The following is a 25281-nucleotide window of genomic DNA, read 5'->3' as shown; positions in this document are numbered from 1 at the left end:
CACTCCCGCCCCCTCCCCATTCCACCTGCTCGAGTGATCAGCCAGGGAACGTTTAATGTTCACATCAAAGTGCTGCCATTTCCATTGACACCCCGCTGACATTAACAGGGGACAGGAGAGTTCACGCTCTCAGAGCTACGGCTTCAGGCTGCTGGCAGCCCCAGCAAGGCAACACTGTCTCCGTTTACACTGGGGAGGTGCTGAGGGCCGGCAACTCACTTTAACAAAGGCGAAAGCTGAGATTCTGCGCCCTCTGAGTACATGACGCAGCCACGTCAGTCCAGGAGACAGGCCTGGTCTGTCCCATCGGCCCTGGGTCTAGCAGCCCTGCTGTGACCTCATGAGCGATCAGACAGTAACCGGCTCGTCTCCTACCCGAGTCAGCCACTAGGGGAGACAGAATCACACGCTCCCAGGGCAGGGGGCAGATTCCTATTCAGCGCAGTTATCAAATCTAGCGGCCCATGAGGGGGAGCGAAATGGAGCCCAGGACTTACCTGCCCCCAGTGCTCCCAGCACCCTAAAAAGGAGAGAAAGAGGAGGCCGTCAGGGGGAGTGTCCCTGGGTGGGGAGGCCTCCTGCTCTGCAGGGGTCACCACTGAGGCCTCGGGCAGTAGGGGAATTTCAGGTTTACATTCCCAGAGCAGCTGCTCTCCCCACCCCCCAGGGACTTTCCCCTGCGCAGCCCCAGCAATCCCTGCGGGCAGGTCCCACTGCGGGAATCTTCTCCCCGGGCACTTTACAGGCAGAAGATATTTCTCTGCATTGAGAATCAAATTCCCCCCAGGGCTGAGAGACCCAGAAGGCCCCTGGCCCCACTAAACCCATTAACCTGCAGTGACAGGGGCCTTGGGCCTGGCTCGGGACCACAGCATGGTGGGGGAGGGGATTTCACCCTCCAAGAGCAAATGCAGAGCGTCATTTCCAGGAGAGAAGGTCTTGGGGCTGCAGCATCCAGGACTCCCAGGACCCATCCGTGGCGCCGCTGCCAGACTCACTGGGTGACCTTGGGCAGGGCTCTGCCCCTCCCTCTGCCTCACTTTCCCCATTTCTCCCATAGGGATAATGCCCCGACCCCACTCTGTAAAGTGCTTTGGGGTCCAGGGCTCAGAAGCGCCTAGAGAAACGCTGCGTATGATCATTGCAATGACAGCCTGACCTGCAGGGGTTGGCTCAGCGGCTGCTGCCCCTTCTCTCCTCCCCTCTCGCTGAGCAGGGAAATCTCCCAGGACAGGCTACAGACGCCCTCATCCCTTCTCTGGACAATGGCTCTCTCTAGCTCTTCCAGCCGGGCCAGCAGCCGCTGCTCCTGCTCCTCCAGAAACCCTCGCAGCTCCTGCCACTCCCAGACGATCTTCTGCCTCTCGGCTGCCGTCTGTTTCTGCAACCACAGGGAGAGGGCGGCTCAGTAACAGGGGAACATAGAACATAAGAACAGCCAGACTGGGTCAGACCAAAGGTCCCTCTAGCCCAGTGTCCTGTCTACCGACAGTGGCCAATGCCAGGTGTCCCATGGATCAAGTGATCCATCCCCTGTTGCCCATTCCCAGCTTCTGGCAAACAGAGGCTAGGGACACCATCCCTGCCCATCCTGGCTAATAGCCACTGATGGACCTGTCCTCCATGAACTTATCTAGTTCTTTTTTGAACCCTGTTAGCGTCTTGGCCTTCACAACATCCTCTGGCAAGGAGTTCCACAGGTTGACTATGTGCTGTGTGAAGAAATACTTCCTTTGGTTTGTTTTAAACCTGCTGCCTCTTCATTTCACTGGGTGACCCCTAGTTCTTGTGTTATGAGGAGTAAATAACACTTCCTGATTTACTTTCACCACACAAGTCACGATTTTATAGACCTCTACGATATCCTCCCCCTCCCCCCCAAGTAGTCTCTTGTCCAAGCTGAACAGTCTCAGGCTTTGTCTACACTGGCACGTCTCTCCTGCCAACAAACAGCAGCTACTCTGTGCGCCTGTTAGCGGCACGGCTGTAGCGGCACAGCCGTGTTGCTAAAAGCTGCGGCGTGTAGCCATAGCCTCAGTCTTATTCATCTCTCCTCATACGGAAGCTGTTCCGCACCCTTCATCATTTTTTTTGCCCTTTTCTGAACCTCTTCCAATTCCAATATATCTTTTTTGAGATGGGGTGACCAGATCTGCAGGCAGTATTCAAGGTGTGGACATACCATGGATGTATATACAGGCAATATGATATTTTCTGTTTTATTGTCTATCCCTTTCCTAATGATTCCCCACATTCTGTTTGCTTTTTTGACTGCCGCTGCACATTGAGTGGATGTTTCCAGAGAACTATCCACAGTGACTCCAAAATCTCTTTCTTGAGTGGTAACAGCTAATTTAGACCCCATCATTTTATGTCCATTTGGTATTATCTTTTCCAATGTGCATTATTTTGCATTTATCAACACTGAAATTCACCTGCTCGGTAACTGGGGAAAATCATAAATGCGCCTCGGGGCGGGTGGCAGAGTTATTTACCAGAACACAAGATCTCTTGCGGTGAGTGATGGGAAGTTCATTTATCCCAGGAAGGGAGGCGGGATCAGGGCCGGGGTGAGCTGTACATCACCTACAGGATGTACAGCTACAGGAGGGACACTTCTCCCCAAAACCTCATCAACTTGCACTGAGCCAAATCCTCCATCTCTGCAGCCCACGTTTCATCTCCTTCCTCCCCATCCCCCCAGGAACTAGAAAGGATCCCTGGTCACTGTGACGTCCAGACAGCCCGTGGGCAGGGGCTCTGGGCTAACACAGACTGACCCTCTCCTGCCCAGCAGCCTCCTGCGTCCTAAGGGCATCATGTTACCCCCGTGTCTGACCCTGCAGGCTCCCTGGGCTCCAGCGGGGATGGGTCCCTGGCTGAGGCGGGCAGGGTGGGCCCTGCATTCACCAGGTCATTCTTATGCCAGGCAAACCTAAGTGGCGGGGGGCTCTGGGCACCTACTAGAAGCTCCTCGCTTTGCCGCTGCTCCTCGGCTTTGGCTGCTTCTCTCTCTTTTCCCAGGGGGGCCGGATGCTTTTGTGGTACCTCCTGGAAGAAGCAGGGGAGGGAGGATTAGAAACTGCTGCAAACCTCCCAGCTGCCAGATTTCAGAGCCCGTCCTGCCCTGCAGACGCCTGCGCAGGGTCCCTGGGACTCAGACTGAGAGGAGCTGGTGAAACAGGGAGCAGCTTTTCCAGAGGAAACGCAGGGCCCCAGGCTGCAGGGACAGGGGTGCAGCCCAACCCCCAGCTCCCCGGGGCCTCACCCACATCCCAAGCAGCCAACTTCAGACAGTCCCCCACTTTCCCCAGCGCCAGCCCCCAAAGCCCCCGCAGGGCCAGATCTGAACATGGAGCCCCGGAACATCCCTGACCCCCCAGACCTGACCCCCCAGCACACCCCAAACTCCCAGCAGCCCCACAGTCCCCCCCAGCCCTGAACCCCCAGCACACCCCAAACTCCCAGCAGCCCCACAGGCCCCCAGCCCTGATCCCCAGCACACCCCAAACTCCCAGCAGCCCCACAGGCCCCCAGCCCTGACCCCAGCGCACCCCAAACTCCCAACTCCCAGTGCCTCCCAGCCCCAATCCCCAGTGCACCCCAAACTCCCAGCAGCCCCACAGGCCCCCCCAGCCCTGAACCCCCAGCACACCCCAAACTCCCAGCTCCCCCCCAGTCCCCCCCAGCCCTGACCCCCCAGCGCACCCCAAACTCCCAGCAGCCCCACAGTCCCCAGCCCTGACCCCCAAGCGCACCCCAAACTCCCAGCAGCCCCAGCCCTGACCCCAGCGCACCCCAAACTCCCAGCAGCCCCCAGCCCTGACCCCAGCGCACCCCAAACTCCCAGCAGCCCTGCAGTCCCCATCCACAGCCGCTCCTGCTCCCCAGCCCGGCTTGACACCCCAGATCCCCCCCCCCGCTCCCAGGCCCAGCCTGGGCTCCGAGCTCTGCAGCCGAGCCGCGCTCCGGCCCCCTGCAGCTCCCGGCCCCGCCCCGCCCGGGCCACTCGCCCCCCGCCGCCCCGGGCAGCCCCGCTCCGGCCGCGGGGAGCGCGGGGACCCCGGGCAGGGCGCGAGCCGGGCCCGGCCCCTCCCGGCAGGAGCGTGTCCGCCCCACGCGTGTCCCCGTCCCCCGGGCCCCGCCCCGCGCTGCCCCGCGGGCTGCAGGGCTGGAGCAGCCCCCGCGCTGCGCTCCCGGCCCCGGCCATGGCCCCGCTGCCGCACACAGGGGCGGGGGCCGGGCCGGGGGAGGGGGCAGGAAGGGGCGGCTCCTCCCCGGGCCTGGCCCCGCCCCCGGGCCCCTCGCAGGGGGGTTGGGACCCGCGGGGAAGCGGGACCCTCCTCAGCCCGGAGGGGGCAGGGGAGGGGCCGGGTCTCCCCAGGGGAAAAGCGGGGGCGGGGCTGGTGCTGCTGAACCATCAGACCAAGGAGCCCCCGGCGGAGAATGCAGCGAGCGCGGGTCAGTTCAGCGCTGGGGGTGGGACCCAGCGCGTGTCAATCACCTGCCGCTAAAGCGTCTAAATCCCCTGGGCACAGCTCGGGAGCTGCACTGGAAATCCATCCTGCACTCCCACCCCACTTAGCATACCGCAAAGCAGCATGGGATGGTTGTTTTCACAGCTGTGGGAGCCCCAATTTTGTTGTTATTGGGGCAGGAGGAATGAAATGTTGTCACCCCGATTGGGTAAATGGGGAACTACAAAATTGTCTTGTGATGGGGGGTTTCATTGTCAGCTGGATAGCGCTTGCTAGATGGGGCACATGAGTTCCAAAACCCATTGAAAAAAGAGAGGCTGGGGACAGAGATCTGTACTGGGTGGTGCAGGCTCCTTGTGTGAGCCAGAAGCACCAGTTCCACCTGTGCATATCTCCACTGTGGAATGTTAGAGTTAATTTTTGATTCCCTTAAGAATCTAGATACAGGTTACTGAACTCACTGGGGCTCCCCTACTATGAGCTGGACTTGCTGAGCTGAGAGCACTGAGTACTGTGCTTATGAGTGGGGGAGCCTGAAGCCATACCATGGAGCAGAACAGCTGGCAGAGCAGAGTGGAGCCAAGCAGCTCGTGAGGACACTGGAGTGGCTCACAGGACAGCTGGTGGACCAGAGCAGCTGGCAGAGTGGAGCAGCCCACAGAGCAAGCGGAGCTGAGCTGTTTGCGGGGACGACTAGTGGAAGCAGAACCCCATGACGAGGCAGGGCAGTTGGCCCCGAACCCACGTAAGGTGCCCCTTTCTACCCAGGCTGGGGAGGGGGACCTCTGCAGAGAGACTCTTGAACTCTGGGGCTGCACTGATCCGGGACCAAGACTTTTGGATGGTGGGACTTTTGGGACTGTGGGTGATTTGGGGGTTGCTGGACTCAAGGGCCCTGAGAGAAGGACACGGCACAATTTGCTGGGGTGGGTCTTTGCTCACGGTTTGACCCATGAACTCTAGCTGAGGTATTTTCCCAATTTAATGCTTGTTGTTTATCATGTATTAAACCTTTTCTGCTACACAAGACTCTGTGCTTGCGAGAGGGGAAGTATTGCCTCCTTGAGGCGCCCAGGGGTGTGTGTAAGATTTTCCCAGGTCACTGGGTGGGGGCTCGAGCTGGTTTTGCATTATGTTGTGGGGAAGGGACCCCTATGTATTGAACCCGGCCCTTGCTGCTATTGTTTCGGCCCGGCAGAAGGGTTACATAGGGAAGCCCCAGGAGTGGTCATGCACCCCTCATGAGCAGTTCTGGGGAGTCTTTTTGGGGCTCCTGGAGTAGGCAGCAGAGAGGTGCAGCCTCATCACAGAGTCTGTTTCCCTGGAGAAGAGAGGGGGCTGCAAGGTGATCTCCCACCTCTGTGCTTTCAGGAGCCTCTGCTCCCCTCTACCATGCTGGAGCCTCCACATTTATTTATTGGCAAATAAAATTTGCAGAATTTGAAAATATTGTGCACAGAATTTGTATTTTTTGGTGCAGAATCTCCTCAGGAGTGAAACCGACTCAGGGAACCTCCTTGGATTGTCACCACTTGGTGAACCACTCACCACCACACCAATGCACAGAGAGTGCCAAGTCCTGCTGCTATGTGGGGCTGGGGGCTGGGGTCGGGTCACACACATTCAGACTGTGCGCTCCCCCAGCTACAAACCGCTGCTGATTTCCCAGTTAGGACATTAGCCGTTACTGACAAGGTTTGTCCAGGTTCTTTTCTTTATCTCATGCTGCTAGTTAGAAGGATCAGTACTGATTTTGTTTTTCAAAAATACACAACCCCCTAAACCTGCTTTTAGCAATCAGAATAATTTACTGTCACCTTATTTTTGTCTACACCAGTACAAAAGAAGAGGCTTTTGTGGGTTTCCTGACTCAGGATGAAAATGACCGTTTGTCGGGCCGCACTGCTGTGAATCGTTGTCGAGTGGAACCCCTTGTTGGTATTGGTAGTGTAGACACAGCCTCAGACTGGGTGCTGGCCAGGGGAAGTATTGCCCCTAGAGACACCCAGGGGTGGTGTGGGATTGTCCCAGGTTACTGGGTGGGGGCTCGAGTGGGTTCTGTGTTGTGTTGTTTAAAAGGATCCCCAAGATATTGAACCCTGGGCCATGTTGCTGCCGACTCCCAGTGGCAGAAGGGTCACAGAGAGAAGCAGGGGGAGGGGAGGAGCAACAGTGAATTTACACAGTTATTCAGGGAGGCAGAGGCCTGGCAGAAGGAACTGCCTGTGCCAGCCCCCTGGGCAGAGAGGGGATCTGTGATGTCCTCGGCCCTGGAGATACAGCCCAGGGATGGGGCAGTAACTGGAGCGGGGAAGATCTGTGAGCTGGGAACCCCTCTCCCCAGGGATTTCCCCTGCAGGCCTGTTTCAGTGTCTCCCTTTGCTCTTTCCCTGTGTAACCCAGTGGGGCTCAAACTTTTGGCACTGGTGACCCCTTGCACAAAGCAAGGTGCCGAGTGCGACCCCCCCCACCAATTCAAAACAATTTTTTTCATATTTAACGTTATTTGAAATGCTTAATTTATAACCCAATTCTTTCAAATGAGTTTAACTTTTCTCCCCACTTTTAAATTCAGCCTAGAACACACAGCGATTGAATTATTGTTATAAGCAGAAAAGGTTTTTTAAATAGTTCCTGTTTAACACTGGGGGTGTGAAGACATTTGTCAATATCACTTTTCACAGCAGACTTCGCTCCATTGCCACCCTTACTGCTGCTGTCTGCAGAGCTGGGCGGTTTGTGACCCCCACATAATAACCTCATCCCCCCCACGAGGGGCTGTAACCCCCCATCTGAGAACTCCTGGGCTGCCCCCTTCCCGCTCTGGCTGGGAGACTTGGCCCCTGTCCCATTCCCAGGGGGCACCTGCTCTCCTGGAGCTGGATCAGCCACTCCTGAGGGGAGCCAGAGCCGGGGGGGGGGGGGAGAGGGGATGTCAGTGGGGCCAGCAGCGCTGGGAGCCACAGACACAGGGGGGCAGAGATGGGCTGAGGAGGGGCCGCTTGTGCAGAGTCACTTCCCTGCCAGCCCCCAGTGCTCCCCCCAGCTCCCTCCATCCTCTGGGCCCTGCCTTAATTCAGACAGTCCCTTTTCCGTCATATCCCCAGCACATCAGTGATTGCGATAGCAGGGGGCAGGTTTTCTCTGGGGCACTGAGCTTTGCCAGGGGGTTGGTGGCTCCTTTCTTTCCTCACCCTGGATAAACTCAGCTTTTTATTCCATCCTTGATGATTCATGGAATAACAACAGCAGCATGAAGAAAGAGGTGGGCACAGCGGGTCTCAGGGTGGGAGCAGAGAGGTGCAAGCGGTGGGGTGGGCTGGGCTGGGCTGGGCAGGGGAGGGGACAGAGAGGCGTGAGTGGCAGGCAGGATGGGTGTCACGGATGGGGCAGAGAGGTGTGGGTGGTGGATAGGATGGGTGTCACAGGAGGGGCAGAGAGGTGTGGGTGGCAGGCAGGATGGGTGTCACAGGAGGGGCAGAGAGGTGTGGGTGGCAGGCAGGATGGGTGTCATAGGAGGGGCAGAGAGGTGTGGGTGGTGGATAGGATGAGGTGTCACAGGAGGGGCAGAGAGGTGTGGGTGGTGGGCAGGGCGGGTCTCAGGGGAGGGGCAGAGAGGTGTGGGTGGCAGGCAGGATGGGTGTCATAGGAGGGGCAGAGAGGTGTGGGTGGTGGATAGGATGAGGTGTCACAGGAGGGGCAGAGAGGTGTGGGTGGTGGGCAGACCTTGGGGCAGAGGGTGTAGAGGCATGAGCAGCAGGTAAGGAGGAGGGAGGAGAGGAGCGAGCAAGAGGTGGACTAACTTCTAGGGAGCTTCCAGCGCTCATGCCTAGCCTCCCCACATGCAAGAGTCATGGGCCACCTGTTCTCTGGGTCTTCACTAACCAAGCCCCTCCCCAAGCTCTGTTGATGGAAGAAGCCCTCCTGTTGACACAGCGCTATCTACACATGGGTTAGGTTGATAGAATTGCATTGCGGGGGTCAATTTTTTACACCCCTGAGTAATGTAGTTAAACCGACCTAATTTTGCAGCATAGACCTGTGCAAAGAATCACACACCCACCTTAGGAGTAAAACTTCACCTGCTCCTCTGCTTTACAGAATCCAAACAAAAGCAAAACTTGTCAGGCCCCAGTGGCAATGGCAGGGAGTCAGGTGTGGGCAGACAGTGTGTTATAGCTACCCACAGGCACCATGGCTTAAAGCATCTGTCCTGTAAACAGGAGATCCTGGGTTCAACTCCCAGTGGTGCCTGGTTGTTGGGGCACCTGCTATTGGCTACTGTCAGAAGACAAGATTCAGAGCTAGCTGGGCCTTTGGTCTAGCCCAGTGTGGTTTTTCTTATGGTTTAAATAACACTCACAGGCACTGATAATAGAGTTACTGAAAGTTTGGGAGTTAGGAGCAGGTAGGTCAGTGGTCCAGTCCCCACACAGATGACACCCTCCCTATGGGACAGGGGCAGGTCTGAGCTCTCACCTGAATGCTCATTGTGGCTGCCAGAATCTGTGAGCAGCTTGTTTAGTTTACGCCAAAGGTTGAGTCCTGCTTTGTGCACTGTGTGTGAGAATGAAAATCCTAAACCTCCCTTTGAAATAACGAATGCAGCAGGACGTGTTATTGTCCCTGCCCCAAAGCAGACAGACCAATGGAGAAATGCCGTCGAGTCCAAGGTAATACTCCCTTGCCATTTTACCTTTTTTGCTTGCTAAACTCCTTCTTATCTGCCCGGCCCAGGCTGTCCTCTGCCTCAGCTGCTGCTCCCAGCCTGCTCTAGAGTCAAAAACGCAGGGCCCCCAGGGGAACAGAGGCTGGGACAGGGCAGCAGCCTGGGCAGGGCTGGGAAGATGCTGGGAGTTCTCATTCCCAGAGAACTGGCCTGGCTCCCTTCTCAACAGCAAACAAATCAATTCCACGTCCCCTCCCCAAGGGCTCCAGTTTCCACCGAGGCAGGAGAGAAGCCAGGGTGTTTCTAGCAGAGCTTATGGAACTGACGTGGGGAAACCAGCCTTTAACAAAAGGCAGTTCCAGTTTAAGCTAAGAGTTTTTAACAATTTCTACAATATTAAATAATCCTTTAATCGTAGTGTCACCATCCATAACATTGCATCAGCCTTATAGGTTCCCATGTGCAAAACTAAACATCTCTTCAAATCCAAGGGAGTGGAGATCAGTCAGTGTTCAGAGTCATCCCACATAAAAGAACCATGTTGTGGTACATACTGGCCCCATCATGTGGCCATGGCCTTTCCCTCCTCCTTCAGAGTCAGAATGTGATCAGCTCCCGCTGAGGGGGTGCAACACCCCTCCCTTGGTCTCTGTGCCAGAGCTCCTATCAGCTCAGTGTCCTTCCCGCAAGAGTTGGCTGCTGAGAGGGTTGCGATGGGGTAAATGAAGGCAGAGGAGGATTGTTCCTGCTGGGTTTTCTTTGTGTTGCTCTGTGATCCTGCTGGAGGAAGCATCATTTGTGTTTGTTTCAGTGTCTTGGGTTGGGCTGAGGTTGTGACCCTGAGTACAGGGATTCCTGCACTTTCTGCTCTTAGCCCCTCAGGGAATGGACAATGGAACAACTTCAGAAATTGGATAGAAAGTAGCCTAAGAAAGTGTAACATAAGTGAGAAGAAAAACAACACTCTCACCTCCCTGGTGGTCTAGTGGTTAGGATTTGGCATTTTCACTGCCACGGCCTGGGTTCAATTCCCAGTCAGGGAAAAGTGACTTTAAACCAAAACTGCTTCAGTTTTTCACTTATAACATAAACAAATCCATGGTATTTTCCTGATTCCCCCCATCTTCCCAGTGTCTCCATGGCAGGGCTGGTTCCAGGCACCAGCACAGCAAGCAGGTCCCTGGGGCGGTCAATGGAAAGGGGAGGCTGCAGCAGCAATTCGTCCCTCTCAGAGCGAAGGACTTGAGGCCAAAAGCGGCAGAGGTAGAGCTGCAGCTTTTTTATTTTTTTTCCACTTGGGGTGCCAAAAACGCTGGATCTGGCCCTGCTCCATGGAAGAGAATTTGTTAAATCCCAGATGAGTGCAGTTCTATCAGTTCTCAGCCTGAGTCCTTAGGTCTTAATCCTGAGGATATTGTCCCACCATGGGGCCATTTCCCGCCTCTCTTTCCTAGGGAAGCACAATTTTCCTTGCACAGACACAGGAACAGCAAGATCTTTCTCTGTCCCTTGTGCAAAGCAGGGGGCCCTGGGCACATCCAGCCCTGGCTGTGAGATGTTCCCTCCCCTCTTTCTTTATGCCCCTGTTGTTATTTCATGGATTGTCTGGGATGGGGGAAAAGCTGAGTTCACTGCAGGTGGAGGGTAAAAAGGACCCTGAAAATCTCAGGCCCCAACCCCTGCTACCAGGATCACCGAGGTGCTGGGGATTTGAGTAGGAAAGGGACTGTGTGAATTGTCAAGGAGGGGAATGAATAACAATCTACAACTAGATCCACCACATTAATCACTGACACAGACTAATCCTGCTGCTGATAGAAGGGAAACTGGGAGTGATTCTTTGCTGTTCAGCCATGGAAACAGTGACCCAATTGCACCGCAGTGAATGTGCTGGGGAAAGCTGGACTTTACAGGCAGGTGGAAAAAGCAGATCCTAGAAACACCTGGAGCTCCCCACAGCACTTCTGCGACCAGGGTCAGATGTTGAGTGACTCACAGCGCCCCTCCCCTCCCATTACCTTCCTGTAGGGGGTGGCAGCACCCCTCACCCAATGCAGGGGAAAGGCCTGATTGTATCTCTGCACCCTGAGTCCAAGGCACCCACTCTCTCTGACCCACACATCGAATCTGGCCCTGCTGCAAAGTGACCCCTAAGAATCAGCAATCTCCAGGACAGCAGGTTTGGCCCTCAGAGCAGGGAATGTGTCCCCCATGCTGCTCTTAGGCCACTGGATGCTCTGGAAACAAGAGGGCTCTGAGTGTAACCCAGGGGTCAGCAACCTTTCAGAAGTGCTGTGCCGAGTCTTCATTTATTCACTCTAATTCAAGGTTCCGCATGCCAGTGATACATTTTAATGTTTTTAGAAGGTCTCTTTCTATAAGTCTATAATATATAACCAACTATTGTTGTATGTAAAGTAAATAAGGTTTTTTAAAATGTTTAAGAAGCTTCATTTAAAATTAAATTAAAATGCAGAGCCCCCAAGACTGGTGGCCAGGACCTGGGCAGTGTGAGTGCCACAGAAAATCAGCTCATGTGCCACCTTCGGCACACGTGCCATAGGTTGCCTACCTGTGGTGTAACCCATAGCAAGCAAAGACTATGTGGGGATGTAGCTCAGTGGTAGAGCACATGCTTTGTATGTATGAGATCCTGGGTTCAATCCCCACCATCTCCCGGTTGATTTTTTCACCCTGCTGCTTTGCTCATGCCCAGAGGGGATGTGGCCCAGCAGTCTCCCTGCACCGGTTTCAATCCTGCTCAGTGAAGGGCAAGTGCCAATTGCATGGAAGGTCTGGGGGGGTTCTGCTCCTAAGTCACCTTGGTACATGTAAGATTCCCACCCGCTGTGCTGCTTGGGACAAGGGTAGATGAGACGGGCGAATCCTCCAGCACTGGAGGGAAAGGTCCCATCTGCACAGACTGAGAGGCCAGGAAACAGAGGGGCAGTCAGTGCTCAGAGAGGAGGGAGGTCAGTGATGTACACCCAGCAGGGGACACTGTCTTTTTGAGGCGAGTGCAGCTTGCTTGGGATGGTGCTGACTGTTAGCCAAAAGGGCTCGTTTCCCCCCGGAGCTTACCTAATTACCCCAAGGAGGCACGGAGACAGGAAGATGAGTACCACACCCTTTATGGATCGGTCAGCTGAGCGGGTGCTCCTCTCGGCTAGTGCCAGAGAAAGAGACACACCCCACAAGCCCGAACGGGCCTTCTTATAATCAGTAACAAACAACTTAGCCTACGTTCGTCTACGTCATTTGGTTGACCTGTAGAACCTGTACATGTATCTGTTAGGGGATAATTGGGTACGCAGGGTACATATATCATTTTGTGGGGGAAACAAGATACATCTGTTGAGGATACATTTGTCATTCTGACGGGGACACAAGAAACATCCGTTGACCCTTTGTACTAGATACTTTGGATGCATACATGGAAAAACAGCTGCATACACTTGAGGAGCCAAAATGGCTGATAAGCTATCCAAACAAGCGAATAAGCAATTAGCTGTCATAGGTAGATGTACGTCCCTTGTTCCTGTTAGGTCGATTAAAGTTTCAGGCCTACTACAGAAAAGCTTCATTGACACTGGTTTTCACCAACACTGACGATGGATAGAAAAAAGGCTGGCGTCAATGACAGATGAGACCACAGAAGGGGAAGGGGAATGGCAGCCCCACAGAAGGTCCTGGGTGCTCAGATGCCCCAGTTATTGCACCCTGGCCTGTCATAGAGAGAGAAAAGACCCAGCGGGACCCAGCCCCCTACAGTGATCCCATGGACAAGAACCTGGCTGGGAGTGGGGTGAAAGCTCCCTGTGGGCAAAGGGGAGCTGAAATCCCTCAGTGTCCTGGAGTTTAAGCAATGGAAGCTTCAAACCCTGCACGGGTGTGGGCTGAGGTGCATCAGCAGAAGGTTGGGCTGGACGGGGCGGCAGGTTTGTACAATTTTTGGTGGTGTCCAGAATGGGACCAAGTCCTGCCCCACCCCCACCCCAGCTTTAGGCCGATTCTCCTGATTCCCCTGAATCGGGCCCCACCCCTAAGAGGGCCCTGTGCCCAAGCCCTGGTACTGCGTACTGGCAAGAGCTGGTGTGCTGTACCAGGGTGGCCCGGCTTCCTCAGGGGGCAATTTAAAGGGCCTGGGGCTCCCAGCAGGGGCTGGGGTAGGGCTGGGGTAGGGCGGTTTTGGGTGCTGGGGGCTATTTAAAAAGTCCAGGGTTCCCATTGCTTCTACCACCCCAGCCCTTTAAATAGCCCCCAGAGCCCCGCAGCTTCCCCAGGGCTCCCTCAGCTATTTACAGGGCCGGGGCAGTGGAAGCAGGGGAGCCCCAGGCCATTTAAATAGCCCCCAAGCCCCGGGCTGCTGCTGCTACCCCGGTGCTGAGGGGGGAGGAGGCACTTACCGTACAGGGTGGGCTGTACCCTCTGTACCTGCCTCCAGCCCCTCACCCCCTGCCCTGCCTGCACCAGCCCCTGCCTCCAGCCAGCCCCACACCCCCTGCCTGCAGCCAGCCCATCTCCAGCCAGCCCCACACCTCCTGCCCACAGCCATCCCATCTCCAGCCAGCCCCACACCTCCTGCCCACAGCCAGCCCCACACCTCCTGCCCACAGCCAGCCCATCTCCAGCCAGCCCTGCACCCCCTGCCCTGCCTCCAGCCCCTCACCCCCTGCCCTGCCTGCACCAGCCCCTGCCCCAGCCAACCCCACACCTCCTGCCCCCAGCCAGCCCATCTCCAGCCAGCCCTGCACCCCTGCCTCCAGCCAGCCCCTCACCCCCTGCCTGCAGCCAGCCCATCTCCAGCCAGCCCCACACCTCCTGCCCACAGCCAGCCCCACACCAGCCAGCCCTGCACCCCTGCCCTGCCTGCACCAGCCGCTCACCCCCTGCCCTGCCTGCACCAGCCCCTGCCTCCAGCCAGCCCCACACCCCCTGCCTGCAGACAGCCCCTCTCCAGCCAGCCCCACACCCCCTGCCCGGCCTGCACCAGCCCCAGCCGCCCGCCAGCCCCACACCCCCTGCCCACAGCCAGCCCCTGCTGCACACCGTGCCTGCACCAGCCCCGCACCCCCTGCAGCCAGCCCTGCACCCCGTGCCCTGTCTCCAGCCAACCCCTGTCGTACCCCCTGTGGCTCTGCCTGAAGCCAGCCAGCTCCCCACACCCCCCTGCTTGCACCAGCCCTACACCACCGGCCCTGCACCTCCTGCCCTGCCTGCAGCCAACCCCACACCTCCTGCCCTGTCTCCAGCCAACCCCTGCTGCACCCCCCTGCCTAAAGCCATCCAGTCCCGCACACCCCATCTCCAGCTAGCCCCGCACCCATTGCCCTGCCTGCAGCCAGACCCTACCTCCAGTCAGCCCCTGCCCTGCCTCCAGCCAGCCAGCCCCATGTCCACTGATGCCCTGCAGTTCCCAGGGCAGTAACCCTGCACACCTGCTTCAATGAGGGGGGCAGGGAGCAGCTGGAACCCACACATGTGCACACCGTAGGGTGACCAGACAGCAAGTGTGAAAAATCGGGACGGGGGTGGGGGGTAATAGGATCCTATATAAGAAAAAGTCCCAAAAATTGGGACTGTCCCTATAAAATCAGGACATCTGGTCACACTAGCGCACCCCCAGGGAGTGGCAGGGACCCACACATGTGAAACAGAGCTCGTTTCTAGTTCAGGCCCATCTTTTTAAAAAAGAACTTTAGGTAGGGTTAACATACACCCGTATTTTCCTGGACATGTCAGGCTTTTTGGTTCTTAAATCACTGTCTGGGAGGAACTTTTAAAGTTTAAAAATTTAAAAATTCCTCCTGGGAAAATACGGACGCATGGTAACGCTATTGGTACAAAAAATACATACTGTGGCACATCCCTTAAATCAGAACTTTTTATAGGGAACCGGTTCCTAAGGAATGAAAGTCTTTTTTATATATACATATATATATATATATAAATTTTTAGTTATCCCTGCTGGGGCCCGGCTGAAAATGACTGCCCAGAGTTCGAGAACTGTCCCTGTTCTCATTGGACAGATGGGGAGAAGCCTGAAGTACAAAGAAGGGAAGCGACCTTCCAAAGGGCCTACACAGCAAGGTGGTGGCAGAGCCAGAAAGAGAAGCCAACAGTCCTGACTCCTGTTCTAATGGACAAAAAAAAAAAAAAAACAGAGAAAGGGATAGAGCCCAGGAATCGAGATGGTGGGGAAATTTCATTGAAACCATTTCTGTCAGAAAATCCCCTTCAGACTAAACCAGTTTGTTTCTCGAAATCAAAACAAGTGAGATGAAAGTTCTTTGCAAAAATATTTTGTTGCAAAACAAAAGCATCTCCTGTTTGTCACAGTGTGTTAAATTGTCTCCTTGCACACAAAGAGGAGACACTTAGATCACAAACATGAGATAAGATGCTTCAGTCTGAGCTAAGTAATTGCTGCTCTTAACCATTTCAAAATAAAAAATACAAATCAAATAGACTATTTCAGCGATTCTATTATGTCATAATCTGCTCTGAGTAAACGTGATAGGACACCGCATATTATGCACTACTCCTAGTGACACTCGCCAATGGATCCCCACCCACCATGAGGTAGGTAGGAGCGGATCATTATTATCCCTACTTGAAAGAGGGAGAAGCTAAGGCTGAGAAAGGAGAATTGACTTGTCTTAGGTCACACAGCCAGTCAGTGGCAGAGTTGGGAATAGGACCCAAGAGCTCTGATTTTCAAACTAACCATCGGATCTTGAATTTCAGACACTGAATGACCTGAATAAAGTGCTCTCAGATGAGCTCCAGACCAACAAGAGTGCACAATAAATATTCAGCAAGTATTTGAGGAGAACTGCAATGTTAGAGAGAATCATGAACTGCTCAGAGACCATTAATGCAGAGGAGCAGCAAAATTCATCAAACATATAACAGGTTCTGACTTATTTCCTTGGGCTTAAAAGAGAACAACAAGGACCTGAGTCTCCTCCCTGTCAATAACCCCCTGCTCAGCCAATCAGGGTAGAGACTGAGGACGGCAGGCTGAGGGCTCTCGCCCAAAGGATGGCCCAGGTCACCGGTGGGGATCACTGCCTGAGCACTATTTCAGCCCCACATTTTTGGGTGGACATCCCACAGTGGGAGCTGCAGAGCACTCACCTGAGACACATACGCACACCCCTCCTGGTGTTGGGAGGGGAACAGGAGAAAGGACAAAAGAAGCAAGAGACAAAGAGAAAGGAGGGAGAGACGGATGGAGGAAAAGGTGAAACCAAAAGGGTTAGGGTTATCACAGGCCTCCTGTATGACACAAGAGCTACTTTTGGGGCAAACACATTCCAGAAAGGCATCTAGTCTCCATTAGATGACACCGGGAGATGGCAAATCCACCACTTTCCTTGGTAGCTTGTTCCTGTGGTGAATCATCCTGGCCGTTGAATATTTGTGTCTTATTTCTAATATGAATTTGTCTCTTTTCACCTTCCAGCCATTGGGTCTTGTTATGCCTTTCTCTGCTAGATTAAAAAGCCCTTTAATACCCAATCTTTTGTCTCCATTAAGGCCCCTCAGAACACTTTGTGGCTCTTTGGTCATCAGACTCCTGAACTGCAGCTGGATGTGGTTCTTGTTCTTCTGCACAACATAGCTCCTGGAGAAGAGGGATCTGCAAATGTACATTAATATGATCCCTTTGTTTAACTGATGAAAACATAAACTAGACACTTAGAGGATTGGAACTGATTTCAGCTAATGGACAGCTTTGCTAGGTTTTTATGCATTTGGACAGTGAAATGTTGAGTGTTTACATTGATATCAAGCACTCCTGTATAGAGGAGCCCCTGAACATAATGGACAATGGAAATGAAAATGTTTTCCTTTTTTTAAAAAAAAGAAAGAGGGTTATAAGAGCACACTGGGGTTTGAACTGAGGACTATTTGAACTACCAGTGAGCAATATCCCCATGACAACAGGACTATGGAATCGTGATGTCCAGCACTTTGAAGGACAGACCCTGCTTCATCGAGGACTCCTGGTTCTTCTCCCCAGCTGTGGCAGGGCAGTGCTGACTAGTGGTTAGAGTGGGGGTTGGGAGCCAGGGTATCCGGGTCCCACCGCTGGCTCTGGGAAGGGAGTGGGGGCGAGTCGTGGTGCCCCCCCCCCCCGGCTTGAAGTGGTTTCCATCCTGTGCAGGGTTTACAGTTTTGTTCACTGGCTCTCAGCACCTCCCACTATACAAATTGTCCCAGTGCCGCGGGGTCTAGTGGTTAGAGCCGGGGAGGCCGGGAGCCAGGCAGGGGCGGTGGGTATAAGGGGCCCGGGGAGGCACCTGGCCCGTGCTCCACCCAGAGGTCCTGCTCCCACTCGTCCTCTCCCCCGCAAGGCCCCATCCTCACTTCGCCCTTTCCCAAGCTCCATCTGGCCACATGGGGCCGTGGGGGGAGAGGCCGGGGGTGCAAACGGCAGAGAGGCAGGTGGGGGCCTTGGGGTGGGGCGAAGAGGCACAAGTGGCAGGGCCTCGGGGAAGAGACGTGAGAGGTGGGCGGGGGTCAGGGAGTGGAACAAAGGGGTCCTGAGGGCGTGTGGGCGGGGCTGAAGGAGGAGTGTGGCGGGGTGGAGGGGCGTGTGCGGGGCTGAAGGGGCGTGTGGGCGGGGCTGAAGGGGAGTGTGGGCGGGGTGGGGGCGTGTGGGCGGGGCTTTGGCAGGAGGAGGCTGAGTGGCAGCAGGCCTTGGGGCAGGGCCACAGTCCGGGCCCGCCCAGCCTCCCCAAGTGGAGGAGTCCCAAGCTGCCCATGGAGCCAGGACTCCTGGGTTCTATTCCTGGCTCTCCCCCAGACTCCCAATCTGAGCTGGTGCAGCCCATCTCGCCCTCCCTGGTGCCTCAGTTTCCCCCGTGTGAGACGGGTCCCAGTGTGAACGGCTGCAGCGCCGTGGAGAATCTCGTCCCTTCTCCTGGCGGCTCCTTGGTAGCCCTGGGACGCAGCCAACTGCTGCAGCCCCGGGAGCCCGTCTGGGCAGCCCGGGGTGGGGGTGGGATCTGGGCAATGGGAAGAAAGAATCCCCCCTTCCCCCACCCCACCCCGGGGACATGGGGGGAGGCTGGTGCTGCGGGGGCAGGGAGTCCTGCAGCCCTCGCAGGGGAGAAGGGGCAGGTTCCCGGCTTGGCTGCTGATGGGGCGGGGTGGGGGCACTGCTGGACTGGGGCTCCTCCTGTGGGTGGAGATGGAGCACGGCCTGCTGGGAGCGGACGTCTCCTCTGGATGGGGAGGTGACACTGGCCAAATTGTGGAGCCCCTGTCCCCCCCCCAGACAAGAGAGGGCCTCTCAGCCGTGCCGGCTCGTCTCTCTTTCACCAGGATCGGCCCAGCACCTGGCCTGGCCCAGACCCCCCTTCCTCAGCGCCAGCAGCTGCCCATTGTGGGGAGTGGAGCGGCCGGGGGGTGGGGGCCTCAAGCCCCGGGAGCAGGGCCGGGGCACTGGGGGCAGGGGCTGCGATGGGGAGGTGGGTTGGAGAGATGTCGGGGGTGTAGCTGGGACTCAGGGGGAATGGGGCAGGCTGCAGGGAGGAAGTGTGGGGCCACCGGAGGAGCTGGGGGCTGGGAAGCTGCGGGGGACACAGACGGGGAGTAGTGGTGACACCGCAGGGGGCTGCTCAAGAGGCAGTGGGCTGGGGGCAGGGCGGGAGCTCGGACAGGGGTGGGGGTCAGGCTATTGCGGGTCTCCTGTGAATGGCACCAGACTGCAGGGAACCCCACGGCCGGCAGCCCCCCTGCTGGGGGGTCTGGTCAGTGCAGCCCCCCCCCGCTGCACCCTGCTGGGGTCTGGTCAGTGCAGACCCCCTGCTGCACCCTGCTGGGGCTCTGGTCACTGCAGCCCCCGATGCACCCTGCTGGGGCTCTGGTCACTGCAGCCTCCCCCGATGCACAGTGCTGGGGCTCTGGTCACTGCAGGCCCCCGATGCACACTGCTGGGGCTCTGGTCACTGCAGCCCCCGATGCACCCTGCTGGGGCTCTGGTCACTGCAGCCCCCAGCTGCACACTGCTGGGGGCTCTGGTCACTGCAGCCCCCCCCAGCTGCACACTGCTGGGGGCTCTGGTCACTGCAGCCCCCCCCCATGCACACTGCTGGGGGCTCTGGTCACTGCAGCCCCCCCCGACGCACCCTGCTGGGGCTCTGGTCACTGTAGCCCCGATGCACCCTGCTGGGGCTCTGGTCACTGCAGCCCCCCCCGATGCACACTGCTGGGGGGTCTGGTCACTGCAGCCCCCCACCCCGATGCACACTGCTGGGGGCTCTGGTCACTGCAGCCCCCCCCCGATGCACCCTGCTGGGGGGTCTGGTCACTGCAGCCCCGCTGCACCCTGCTGGGGCTCTGGTCACTGCAGCCCCGCTGCACCCTGCTGAGGGCTCTAGTCACTGCAGCCCCGATGCACACTGCTGGGGCTCTGGTCACTGCAGCCCCCGATGCACACTGCTGGGGCTCTGGTCACTGCAGCCCCGATGCACCCTGCTGGGGCTCTGGTCACTGCAGCCCCAACCTCACACTGGAACTGGGCGGGAAGTTTTCTTCTCGCGCTCCCATTGGTCAGGGCTCTGCCTCCTCTTCCTATTGGCTGTCTCGGGAGAGGCGGAGTTTCGAGAGGGCGTCACGTGGCCTTGAAGCGTTCGCGAGGCGGCTCCTGAGCAGCCCAACCCCTGAGCTCCCTCCCCACTACCGCCCCTCCCCTCTCTGCCCCGCCCCACCCCAGCCCCCTCCCCAGTGCCGCCCCTCCCCTCTGCCCCGCCCCAACCCCTGAGCTCCTCCCCACTGCCGCCCATCCCCTCTCTGCCCCGCCCCCAACCCCTGAGCTCCCCTCCCCAGTGCCGCCCTCCCCTCTCTGCCCCGCCCCAACCCCTGAGCTCCCCTCCCCACTGCCGCCCATCCCCTCGCTGCCCCGCCCCCACCCCTGAGCTCCCCTCCCCAGTGCCGCCCATCCCCTCTCTGCACCGCCCCAACCCCTGAGCTCCCCATCCCCACTGCCGCCCATCCCCTCTCTGCCCCGCCCCCAACCCCTGAGCTTCCTCCCCAGTGCCGCCCATCCCCTCTCTGCCCCGCCCCACCCCCACGAGCTCCCCTCCCCACTGCCGCCCCTCCCCTGTCTGCCCCCGCCCCAACCCCAGAGCTTCCCTCCCCAGTGCCGCCCATCCCCTCTCTGCCCCGCCCCCAAACCCCCTGAGCTCCCCCTCCCCAGTGCCGCCCCTCCCCTCTCTGCCCCCGCCCCCACCCCACGAGCTCCCCTCCCCACTGCCGCCCCTCCCCTCTCTGCCCCCGCCCACAACCCCTGAGCTTCCCTCCCCAGTGCCGCCCATCCCCTCTCTGCCCTGCCCCCAAGCCCCCTGAGCTCCCCTCCCCAGTGCCGCCCCTCCCTCTCTGCCCCGCCCCCAACCCCTGACCTCCCCTCCCCACTGCCGCCCATCCCCTCTCTGCCCCGCCCCAACCCCACGAGCTCCCCTCCCCAGTGCCGCCCCTCCTCTCTGCCCCGCCCCCAACCCCTGAGCTCCCCTCCCCAATGCCGCCCATCCCCTCTCTGCCCCCGCCCCCAACATCCCCTGAGCTCCTCCCCACTGCCGCCCATCCTCCCTGCCCCGCCCCCAACCCCCAGCTCCTCCCCAGTGCCGCCCATCCCCTCTCTGCCCCTCCCCAACCCCCTGAGCTCCCCTCCCCAGTGCCCCCATCCCCTCTCTGCCCCTGACCCCAACCCCTGAGCTCCCCTCCCCAGTGCCGCCCATCCCCTCTTCTGCCCCGCCCAAACCCCTGAGCTCCCCTCCCTAGTGCCGCCCATCCCCTCTCTGCCCCTGCCCCACCCCTGAGGTCCCCTCCGCCAGGGCCGCTCATCCCCTCTCTGACCCCGCCCCAACACCCCTGAGCTCCCCTCCCCAGTGCCGCCCATCCCCGAGCTCCCCCTCCCCAGGGCCGCCCATCCCCTCTCTGCCCTCGCCCCTAACACCCCCAGCTCCCCCTCCCCAGTGCCGCCCATCCCCTCTTCTTCCCCAAACACCCTCTGAGCTCCCTCCCGAGTGCCGCCCATCCCCTCTTCTGCCCCACCCCAACACCCCCGAGCTTCCCCTCCCCAGTGCCGCCCATCCCCTCTTCTTCCCCCAAACACCCCTGAGCTCCCCTCCCCAGTGCCGCCCATCCCCTCTCTTCTGCCCCAGCCCCAAACACCCCCGAGGCCCCTCCCCAGTGCCGCCCATCCCCTCTTCTGCCCCAGCCCCTAACACCCCTGAGCTCCCCTCCCCAGTGCCGCCCTCCCCTTTCTGCCCCGCCCCAACCCCTAGCTCCCCTCCCCAGTGCCGCCCCTCCCCTCTCTGCCCCGCCCCAACCCCTGAGCTTCTCCTCCCCAGTGCCGCCCATCCCCTCTCTGCCCCGCCCCAACCCCCGAGCTCCCCTCCCCAGTGCCGCCTCCCCTCTCTGCCCCCGCCCCCAACCCCTGAGCTGCCCCTCCCCAATGCCGCCCATCCCCTCTCTGCCCCGCCCCCAACATCCCCTGAGCTCCCTCTCCCACTGCCGCCCATCCCCTCCCTGCCCCGCCCCCAACCCACCCCAGCTCCCCTCCCCCAGTGCCGCCCATCCCCTCTCTGCCCCTCCCCAATCCCCTGAGCTCCCTCCCCAGTGCCGCCCATCCCCTCTCTGCCCCTCCCCAACCCCCGAGCTCCCCCTCCCCAGTGCCGCCCATCCCCTCTTCTGCCCCGCCCCAACCCCCGAGCTCCCCTCCCTAGTGCCGCCCATCCCCTCTTCTGCCCCTGCCCCCAAACCCCTGAGCTCCCCTCCCCAGTGCCGCCCATCCCCTCTCTGACCCCGCCCCCACCCCTGAGCTCCCCTCCCCAGTGCCGCCCATCCCCTCTCTGACCCCGCCCCCAACACCCCCGAGCTCCCGCTCCCCAGTGCCGCCCATCCCCTCTCTGACCCCGCCCCCAACACCCCTGAGCTCCCCTCCCCACTGCCGCCCATCCCCTCTCTGCCCCGCCCCCAAACACCCCCGAGCTGCCCCTCCCCGGTGCCGCCCCTCCCCTCCTCCCCGCCCCCAACTCCCCCGAGCTCCCCTCCCCAAGTGCCGCCCCTCCCCTCCTCCCTGCCCCCAAACACCCCCGAGCTGCCCCTCCCGGTGCCGCCCCTCCCCTCCCCGCCCCCAACTCCCTGAGCTCCCCTCCCCAAGTGTCGCCCTCCCCTCTCTGCCCCCGCCCCAAACACCCCCTGAGCTGCCCCTCCCCGGTGCCGCTCCCTCCTCCTCCCGCCCCCAACTCCCCTGAGGCTCCCCCTCCCCAAGTGCCGCCCCTCCCCTCTCTGACCCCGTCCCCAACCCCCGACCTCCCCTTCCCCAGTGCCGCCCATCCCCTCTCTGCCCCGCCCCAAACACCCCGAGCTCCCCCTCCGCCAGTGCTGCCCCTCCCCTCTTCTGCCCCTGTCCCCAACACCCCCGATCTCCCCTCCCCAGTGCCGCCCATCCCCTCTCTGCCCCACCCCAAACACCCCTGAGCTGCCCCTCCCGGTGCCGCCCCTCCCCTCCTCCCCGCCCCAACTCCCCGAGCTCCCCCTCCCCAAGTGCCGCCCCTCCTCTCTGCCCCCGCCCCAAACACCCCTGAGCTGCCCCTCCCCGGTGCCGCCCCTCCCCTCCTCCCCGCCCCAACTCCCCCAGAGCTCCCCCTCCCCAAGTGCCGCCTCCTCCTCCTCCCCGCCCCAACTCCCCCAGAGCTCCCCTCCCCAAGTGCCGCCTCCCCTCCTCCCCGCCCCAACTCCCCAGAGCTCCCCTTCCCCAGTGCCGCCCATCCCCTCTCTGCCCCCCCCAAACACCCCCGAGCTCCCCTCCGCCAGTGCCGCCTCCCCTCTTCTGCCCCTGCCCCCAACACGCCTCCGAGCTCCCCTCCCCAAGTGCCGCCTCCCCTCCTCCCTGCCCCCAACACCCCTGAGCTCCCCTCCCCAGTGCCGCCCATCCCCTCTCTGCCCCGCCCCTAACACCCCCAGCTCCCCCTCCCCAGTGCCGCCCATCCCCTCTCTGCCCCTGCCCCCAACACCCCTGAGCTCCCCTCCCCAGTGCCGCCCATCCCCTCTTCTGCCCCCACCCCAAACACCCCCGAGCTCCCCTCCCCAGTGCCGCCCATCCCCTCTTCTTCCCCAACACCCTCCGAGCTCCTCCCCGAGTGCCGCCTATCCCGTCTCTGCCCCCATCCCCAACACCCCCGAGCTCCCCTCCCCAGTGCTGCCCATCCCCTCTTCTGCCCCACCCCAACACCCCCGAGCTCCCTCCCCAGTGCCGCCCATCCCCTCTTCTTCCCCCAAACACCCCGAGCTCCCCTCCCCAGTGCCGCCCATGCCCCTCTTCTGCCCCAGCCCCAAACACCCCCGAGGCCCTCCCCAGTGCCGCCCATCCCCGTCTCTGCCCCCATCCCCTAACACCCCGAGCTCCCCCTCCCCAGTGCCGCCTATCCCCTTTCTGCCCCACCCCAACACCCCCGAGCTCCCCTCCCCAGTGCCGCCCATCCCCTCTCTGCCCCCGCCCCACACTCCCCCCGAACTCCCCTCCCCCAGTGCCGCCCATCCCCCTCTTCTGCCCCCTGCGCAGCCAATCAGGGTAGAGACTGAGGACGGGAGGCTGAGGGTTCTCACCAGAGAGCCCAAAGGATGGCCCAGGTCACCGGTGGGGATCACTGCCCAAGCACTATTTCAGCCCCACATTTTTGGGTGGACCTCACACAGTGGGAGCTGTAGAGCACTCCCCCGCAACACACACACACACACACACCCACACACCTCGCTCCTGGTGTTGGGAGGGGAACAGGAGAAAGGACAAAAGAAGCAAGAGATGAAGAGAAAGGAGGGAGGGATGGATGGAGGAAAAGGTGAAACAAAAAGGACAAACCCTAATGTCCCCAGTGATTTTAAGGGACAAAATCCCAGGTGCAGAATAAAATTCTGCCTCCTTAAGCTCGTGTTTTCCATGCCTAGAATTCAACTGTCACCAGATGGATCAGACTGAACAGGTTTCAAACCCCGAGGAGACTCTTACCTTCTAAACAGGGACGTCTGTTTTCTAGTAAAATCACTAAAAGGGAAGGAGAAAACTCGAAAGAGGTTCCTCCTGGCGCTCACGTCCGTGAACCCGAATACTCCCTCAGTCCTCAAAGAGAGACCTGGAGAAGGAGACTTGCTGAAGCAAAGCCACAGGGGTCTCTGAGGTTTCCCTGGCCCCTCGCCCCTGTCCTGCCTGGCTGATGTCAGCATCTCTCTGTGAGGTCACCACCTCCCCACCACCTTTGACCAATAGTCTGAGGTCCTGTAAAAGGCCTTTGTGATGTCACTGCCACACCCCTCCCTTGCTGTGCTAATGTCCTGCCCCTGGCCAGGCACTTTGGAGGTTTGAGCTACTCCCTGTGGATCACCCCACTCAAGGAGCGTTCGTTCTAGGCAGCAAGCCGGCTAGACAGTAAAACATCAGACGCTGCTCCCAATGCTACACTCCATTTTTCAGAAATTAGTCGACTTTATGGCCAGAAGAGACCACTAGAGCATCTAATCTGACCCCCTGCATATCACAGGCCTCCTGTATGACACAATAGCTACTTTTGGGCAAACACATTCCAGAAAGGCATCTAGTCTTCATTAAATGACATCAGGAGATGGAGAATCCACCACTTTCCCTAGAAGACATTTTTCTCCAGCCCTCAGAACAGTTGGTGGCTCTTTGCTATTGAACGAGCTCAACCTGTTTAGCTTATCAAAAGAAGATTGAAAGGTGATTTCACTGAAGTGTTGAAGGGTCTTAATGGAGACAAAATATTGGGTATGAAAGGGCTCTTTAATCGAGCAGAGAAAGGCATAACAAGACCCAATGGCTGGAAGGTGAAAAGAGACAAATTCATATTACAACTAAGGCACAAATATTCAACAGCGAGGATGATTCACGACAGAAACAAGCTCCCAAGGAAAGTGGTGGATTCTAATTCTAATTCCTTATGAATATTCTGTGTGTTTGTGTGTGCAGGGGAGGAACATGCTATATGCCGAGAGGACTTTATTCCTCCAGCCTGCAAGGACAGAGGAGATGTCAAGGAGTTGCTCCTTCAATCCCCCCCACAGAAAGGCCCTTCTTAGGAAAGGCAAAATCCTGGAGAGAAG

The 25281-nt window shown here is 58.8% G+C and overlaps 1 protein-coding gene and 2 non-coding genes across 3 annotated transcripts in view; all 3 read left to right on the top strand.

Moving 5' to 3' along the window:
• The window catches only part of LOC120375611 (zinc finger protein 850-like), a gene marked incomplete at its 3' end in the record, with an annotated part of 610246 nt that overhangs the window by 339510 nt on the left and 245455 nt on the right, over nt 1-25281 (top strand). The window lies entirely within an intron of this gene.
• Nucleotides 10119-10190, top strand: TRNAE-UUC. Its single transcript has one exon. It is a non-coding gene; the product is annotated as a tRNA-Glu (tRNA).
• TRNAT-UGU lies at nt 11754-11825 on the top strand. Its single transcript has one exon. It is a non-coding gene; the product is annotated as a tRNA-Thr (tRNA).

This window comes from Mauremys reevesii, linkage group 12 (genome assembly GCF_016161935.1).
Source record: "Mauremys reevesii isolate NIE-2019 linkage group 12, ASM1616193v1, whole genome shotgun sequence".
NCBI classification, from domain to species: Eukaryota; Metazoa; Chordata; order Testudines; family Geoemydidae; genus Mauremys; species Mauremys reevesii.
Note: the sequence above shows the minus strand (reverse complement) of the source record. Positions and strands in the feature narration are given on the sequence as shown.